This window comes from Perca fluviatilis, chromosome 12 (assembly GCF_010015445.1).
Source record: "Perca fluviatilis chromosome 12, GENO_Pfluv_1.0, whole genome shotgun sequence".
Taxonomy (NCBI): domain Eukaryota; kingdom Metazoa; phylum Chordata; class Actinopteri; order Perciformes; family Percidae; genus Perca; species Perca fluviatilis.
This window is the reverse complement of record NC_053123.1, coordinates 34,068,124-34,075,856: the sequence shown is the minus strand read 5'-3', so window position 1 is coordinate 34,075,856 and position 7,733 is coordinate 34,068,124. Positions and strand designations below refer to the sequence as shown.

Here is a 7,733-nt window from a genome sequence, read left to right as displayed (position 1 = left end):
TTATTTGAACAAAACATTATTAGTTGGCTGAACTATTTTCAAAACGTAGGAGTTTGAGGTGACCTCAAACTCAAAAAATCTAGTGCAGTAAGTTGCCTTGAAATTTTGAGTTTTCACAACATTTTCGTTTTACAGTGAATGTAACACTGAACCTTTTTCCAGCCATGTACTTTTTGAATGTCTTTTGAAATATTTGAAATGGGTTAACTATGCTTAATATTATCAGGCACAATTGTTAGAAATGTGCAAATTAAGTAACTTACATGACTGCAGGTTTATTGTAAGTGTTGTGTCTTGTGTTAAAATAGGACGTTTTGATGCACACATTTTAATCTCATTTACTGTAACTCAATCTGTTTTCACTTCTCTTCTTCCAGTCGCTGTTGTGCGGCACATGAAGAGCAACAACAGCCTGAATCCTTTATATTTTCAGTTCACTCTGTTTGCAGACTTTCGGCCCCCTCAGATATCTGTTCTTCAGTCTGTGTCTGTTGCTCTACATGACTGTTGTCTCTGCTAACATTGTCATTATTCTGACAGTCTGCCTGGAGAAGTCTCTGCACCAGCCCATGTATATTTTTATCTGCTGTCTGTCTTTTAACTCTCTGTACCGCTCAGGCGGCTTCTTCCCCAGGTTTCTGATGGACATTCTGTCTGACACTCATTTGATCTCACGTCCATTATGTTTCATTCAGATATATGTTATTTACACCTATGCATCATTTGAGATGACTCTTCTCAGCATCATGGCCTATGATAGATTTGTTTCTATTTGCCAGCCTTTACACTATCACAGTAAAATGACATTTAAGATGGTAACACATCTTGTGTTTTTTGTCTCCTCCTTACTGTTCGGATACCGTTGTGTGGCAATAAACTGAATCGGGCTTTTCTGTTCCAACTGGCCTGTGGTTCAGCTCTCCTATCTGGACACAACTCTGAACAATTTAATGGCAAAAATTACATTTAAGCATTATTCCTTGTATATTTATCTTTTATTTCTACTTTAATTTTCTCACATTATTGAAAGACAGTTTATCTCAGTTTCTGCTTAAATTGCTGAGGTGTCCAGTCTGGAACATTATGTGAGCTGTTTGTCTGAACAGATAAAGGGACAAGGTCACCCTAAAACTCTCATGTTTTCCCATGCCAGTTAAGATGTAACTGGGGGTGAAAGTCGTACAGGGAGGAGGAGGCGAAATGGCTCCAAGATGTCTCTTGTATTTCTCTGATTGTCTTCATGTGTATCAGATTGCCTGTAAGAACTGTAGCATCATAATAATCCAAGTGCGTGTGCTGTCACTCTGAAGATGCATAAAAGCCTGGTGTTCTTGTTCACTCATTTGAGAAACTGACTCCACACAGGGCTGCGGCCTTTTGTGAAATCATGTTGCTCCTATATTTCTGCAAATATATCTTTTTTAATAAAATACAAAACCCAACTTGGTGTTTAGTTTCAGTCTGTCTTATTTGTTTCAATTTACTAAACTCTGAAATTTCCCCCATGCTGCAAAGGAAACTTCCATAACAACAACATAGTAGGTTGGTTTGTCACAATAACAACCATCTTCATCCCCCTGTTCTTTGTCCTGTACACCTATCTTACGATTCTGCTTGTCTGCAGGAGAAGCTCGTCCTGAATTCAGAGGAAAGGCGTAAGCAGACCTGCCTGCCCCACATCGTCACATTCATGACCTATTCTTTCTCTCTCTGCTGTGAGCTGTCATTGACTCGATTTGAGGCTGATAAAATTTGTTGTTTTATCTTTAGAGTATTTGATGATCCCCCCCATCAATAACTCTCTAGTTTATGGCCTGAATCTGCCTCAAATCAAAAGAGTGATTTTTAAATTTTTTAAGAAGATTCCTGCTGCAAAAATGTAAAACTTAAATTGCATATTTAGCAAACCATATTTTACTAAACTAAAAAATGTGCTTCTAGAATTCTTTAAATGTATTTCTCCATAGATGTCTTTTGCTATTACATAAATCTTAATGGGGGCTTTGAAACTGACATTGTGGGTTGTAATTAATCTCAACTGTTCATAAACAAATTCTATCTATTTCCAACCCAGTCTCACGGCAGTTCATGAAATGGTCACATAATTTAATCTATTGATTAGTGTACACGGACACGTTTATGTAATTTTTTTCGTGGTGGTCAGCACGTTTTGTAAACTAATTTTTCAATGGGAAGCATCTTTCATGATCACAGCACGACTACGGAAGTAGTACGACCGAAAATCCGCGTAGGGAGGTTGGTTGGGTCAAAAAACACAGGACTTTCACCCCGAAGACCGGGGATCGTGTCCCACGTGTCACGTTTCCTTTCCCCCTTCTTTTCCTAAACCCAACCGTCCCGGTTGTTGTCCCACCGACCCCATAGACGCGGATCGTGTCCCACGCGGTCATGTTTCCTTTCCCGTTGTTCTTTTCCTAAACCCAACCTCCGTTGGATGCTTCCCCATTACGCGCTGACCACCACAAAAACGACATAAACGTGTCCGTGTACATTAATCAGATTAAATTACGTGACCATTTCACTAACTGCCGTGAGACCGTGTTGCTATTCTTCACACATAAAATGTTAAAGCACATTATGATACGTTGCTTTTTTTTAGACCGATTGAAGGCCAATAAAACTTGTGCCATTGATATCATAACCTAGAACAATGGTTTCCAAACTTTTTCACATACAGTAAAGGACACCTTAACTGACACAAATTAGGCCATGGGACCCCATTTGACAAGATTTTTTTCCTTTAGGATATTTTAATAAAATAAGTGTATGAAATCCATGATTAAAATAGTCATTATCATTATAGTGAAAAGAGGAGGGGAGTTGTAGGCATCTTTGATTCAAGCCTGTTATTTAATCCATAACCTAAACCAAACTATAACCTCGATTGAAAGCCTTGTTCTTAATATTCTATAATCCAACATGGAAAACATTACAGACAATTATATTTGTTGTTGTTTACCGAAGCCCCAGGGGCCTGTACCATGATGGTAGTTGAACAAACTCAGGGTTGCAGGATTGGTTTAGAGTTGACAAAACCAAACCGATGCAATCAGGCTTTATTGGTACCATGACGCGAGCTTATCAACTTTCTCTGTTAACTCAGGCTTTGATCCTTAAACTCTGATTACCCCGCCGCGCGCACATAAAAGAGTGACGTCGGCAACCGAACAACCAACACGTTCAATATGGATAGAGCGAGAGCAATATATTTTTCTGCAGGAGCAAGAAATTATTTTAGAATATAAAAATGTTTTTTCAAGCACGCAGTAATAATCGTTCTCTGCCAAAGCAAGAGAACAATCTTGGAGGAAGATTGCTGATTGCGTTAACGCGGAAGTTAAAGAAATACATTCTATAGGCCATTAATGTGAAATTATGAATATAGGCTAATCATATTAAAAATGTATTAAATAAAATGAAAATGTGTGTATGTATATATATATATATATATATGTATGTTTGTAAAATGTGAATGTATTAGCTTTGACATCCTAAGAAAGATTAATATTAATTGATTTTTAGATGCAACCCCAACTCCAAACGTTCTTGGCAGCAGATCAAGACAAAATATAAAAATATAATTCAAAGTGGTGAGTATTTATCACAACCTTTTATTATTTTTGTGAATATTTTATCACAAACACTTCTTTGCAGCAAAAGGTGAAGCCATTGCAATGATTGCAACAGAGAACAGCAGCTGGGAATTAATTACGTCACCTATATGTTTCTTTGCTCACCGCTGATTGGTCAAACTTCAGACTGAGATCTCAAATCCAGAACATAACCTGCCCCGGAGCAGGTTAGCCGCGAGCGTAAGATACCATGGCAACGAACACCGATTAAAGCCGAACTTTATCATAGTACCTAAAACCCAGGGTTGGTGGAAACTAAACTGAAACATAGCTGGCTAGCCACCTAAACCAGCTTCATGGTATAGGCCCCAGGTCCGTTTCTGAATTTTGATCTGAATCGTCTGAGTTTTAATCATGTGTAGTCCTTAAATCAGACAAAGTACTTATTGTAGTTGATTTAAATATACATGTGGACGTTGATAACGTCAGCCTTAGTATTGCTTTTATCTCACTATTAGATTCAATTGGTTTCAGTCAGAGTGTGCATAAGGCCACTCACTGTTTTAACTACACCCTCGACCTTGTGCTGGCATATGAAAATAAAGATTTAATAGTATTTCCGCAGAATCCTTTATTATCAGACCATTGTTTAAAGGGGCGATAGAATGCAAAACCGACTTTACAATGTCATAGTTGAATAACGACAGTTTGGAGGGTAAATAGGACATACATAGAACCTCAAAATCCCATTGACACCTCTTTCCTCTGCAAATTTCACAATTTGAAACTGCCTCTGAAAACGGGCAAATCTCAACGCTCGGTGGCTCCTCCTTATTTGGCTCTGGTCTCTACCTGTGTCACGCCCCAACATTTACATAGGCTACACAACTGACCTGAGGTCAGCTTAGTCTTCTGAATCTAGGTCATGCAGATCTCAGAAATGTTATACATTATTCGTCTGCTTTTTAAATAATAAAATCACTTCTGAGACTATTAATGCTTGAAATCAACTATGTAGAGGTCAAATATGGGCTGTTTTACGAAAATTTATGGCTAATTGCAAATTTTGTCCGACTGTGTGTCGCTGTTCAGCAGGACCTCAGCAGGCTAACATGACAGCGGCCGGTGCTGCCTCGCAGCCCGGTGTGTCTTCCTTCACAGACCCCGGCTCGCTGTGAGTTAGATGGTTCTCCGTCACGACCGGAAGCCCGCGGCACTCCATACAAAGTCACCGATGCCCTGACGGAGCTCCAGGCGGCCCTAAGCCACGATTACCCATAGGATTGAAAGGACACCAGCAGCTAGCTTTGTAAGACCTTAGGGGTAGCTGTTATATAAGTGGCATGATGAAATTCAAACTGTAAATATATTATAGTTATGCCGAAAGTGTAGCTAGTTAGCTAACTGCGTACTTTAGCTACCCAGAGGATTGAATGGACACTAGCAGCTAACGGAACCCCTTATATTCACAAAAATGCATTAAATTGAAATCGCATAACGCGTTAGCTTTGTAAGACCTTATGGTAGCAGTTATATAAATGGCGTGACGAAATTAAAACTGTAAATATATTATAGTTATGCCAAAGTGTAGCTAGCTAGCTAGCTGCGATCTTTGACTACCCATAGGATTGAATGGACACTAGCCATCCAAACCAAACCCCTCATATTCACAAAAATGCATTAAATTGAAATCTGACACAAGTGTTAGCTGTAATATAAGTGGCGGGATGAAATTCAAACTGTAAATATACTATAGTTATGCCAGCAGCCAAAACACAGGATGCATTTGGGCCCGTAAAATAGCAACCAGGCAATTTTCAGCCCAATTAATGTTAAATACCTTATTAGGAGACCTTAAGGAACAGTGTGAAGTATGCTATATAATCATTCTATCACCCCTTTAATAACTTTTGAATTCTTACTAGTCGACTGTAAGGAAATTAGATAAAAGCTTCTACAGTAGATGCCTATTTGACAGTGCTATAGCTAAATTTAAGGAAGATTTTCCAACAGCATTTAACTCAATGTCGTGGCCCCTTAACATACCAGACTCTTATGTTAACTTTAGTCCCTCCCAAATTGATAATTTTGTAGACGGTAAGCTAGGGGCTCTCGATACGGGACGACTTTAGACTCTATTGCTCCTCTCAAAAAGAAGATGATGAGGCAAAGGAAACTAGCACCTTGGTACAACTCCCAAACCTCGCAAAACTTGAAAGTAAATGGCATTCCACCAAGAATATGCTTTAGATTGACAAGACAGTCTGAAAACATATAGGAAGACCCTCTGAAATGCCAGATCAGACTATTACTCATCACTAATAGAAGAAAATAAGAACAATCCAAGGTTTCTTTTCAGCACTGTAGCTAGGCTGACAGATAGTCACAGCTCTACTGAGCCATCTATTCCTCTAGCTCTGAGTAGTGAAGACTTCATGAGCTTCTTTAATGATAAAATTATAACAATTAGAGATAAAATTCATCACCTCTTGCCCTCAACTTCTCACGGTTCACCTTTAAATGCAGGACCGCTAGAAAGAACGACAAGACCTGATATATACTTTGATTTATCCTATAGACCTTCGCAACACCGGTCTCCGGGTGAAAGTCCTGTATTGTCTGACCCATCCACCACCCGCGACAACCTCCATACACAGATTTTCCGCTTTTCATACTACTTCCTACCGGGTCGTGGTTGTTACTAAGAAATATGCTTCCCATTTAAATACATTAAATTAAAATTAGTAATCACCACAAAAAAACGAGAATCGATGATAATCGTGTCCCGTCACGAATCTATAGATTCAACAACGTAACCATTTCACGAACTGGCATGAGACTGGGCTGTACAGAGACTGGAACATTTAGTAGGCAGTAAAGGAATCGCGTAAGCTGGTTTAAGTTCTATTTATCTGATCAATCTCAACAATGAATCCTCTAAGCATGTTAAAGTTGCAATGGCGTTCCACAAGGCTCAGTGCTTGGACCATTTCTGTTCACCTTATATATGCTTCCTCTAGGCAATATTATTAGGAAACACTCATTTAACTTTTACTGTTATGCGGATGACACCCAATAATACCTATCAATCAAGCCAGACGAAACCAGTCAGTTAGCTAAACTTCAAGCATGCATTAAAGATAGAAAATCATGGAGGAAATAGAATTTTCTGATGTTAAACTCAGAGTTATTGTGCTGGGCCCTAAACACCTTCGAACCCCTTATCTAAAGGTATAGCTACTCATAATGGCACCTCTTCCACCTCTACCCTCGCAAGTCGGAAATCTAGGAGTTATTTTTGATCAAGATATATCCTTTAACGCCACTTAAAACAAACTTGAAGAGCTCATAGTACCTTATTCCCCCACTAGAGCACTGTGCCCCAGAATGCAGAGTTACTTGTAGTTCCTAGCACTTGTCTTATTGCAGTAGTAACAGCAGCAGCAGAGCAGAGCCAGCAGGCAAGTGTTCATAAACTTCTGGGTGTACTTACAAACTTTCCAATCCATCTTTTATGAGTGCATAACCCATTTGTACTAGTGTAGAAATTTGGTATCATTTCGAGCATTATTAGTGGAGTAACTTACGAGATACAAACCTGAATCCATTTGCCCCCGCGCCGCTATTCAGCTGATAACGCTAACCTGCCCAATAGCTCGACCCAGGTGAAAAAACTTCTTGGGGGTTGTTTGGCCGGAGGTCATGGTGCAAAAGCCCCTAGGGTGAAATTACTCCGAACCATCACTTTAACAAAAAGATAACTATTTACCGAATCATGACGTGTGGTGGGCTTACGGAATCAGTGGTGAGTTTTGTGTATAGATGGGTGAAGACTGTTTGGATTAATGTTGACTACAACAAAATGGCAAAACAAATGTGACAGGTCTGGCAGATATAGATTAGGTTGAGGCCTAATTTGAGGCCTACCACAGGGTCAGCCTATTACCTGATTGAACCTCCCAGACTGACAGCTCCTGCAGGAGGAGGCCAATGAAGCCACAGCAGGCAGGAAGGAAAGGTCATAATAGTTGCTGTTCTGGAAAATCCTGTGGCTAAGTGGGAAACGAACAATAATTTTTCGAGCTAGCAAGCTACCCGCTGAAAATGCAGACTGATCCTCATGAATTGGCGAGTGTAGTG

At 39.6% G+C, this 7,733-nt stretch overlaps 1 pseudogene; it reads left to right on the top strand.

Moving 5' to 3' along the window:
* Positions 1-394: 394 nt before the first annotated feature.
* Positions 395-1,883, top strand: LOC120569453 (annotated as a pseudogene).
* Positions 1,884-7,733: the final 5,850 nt, after the last annotated feature.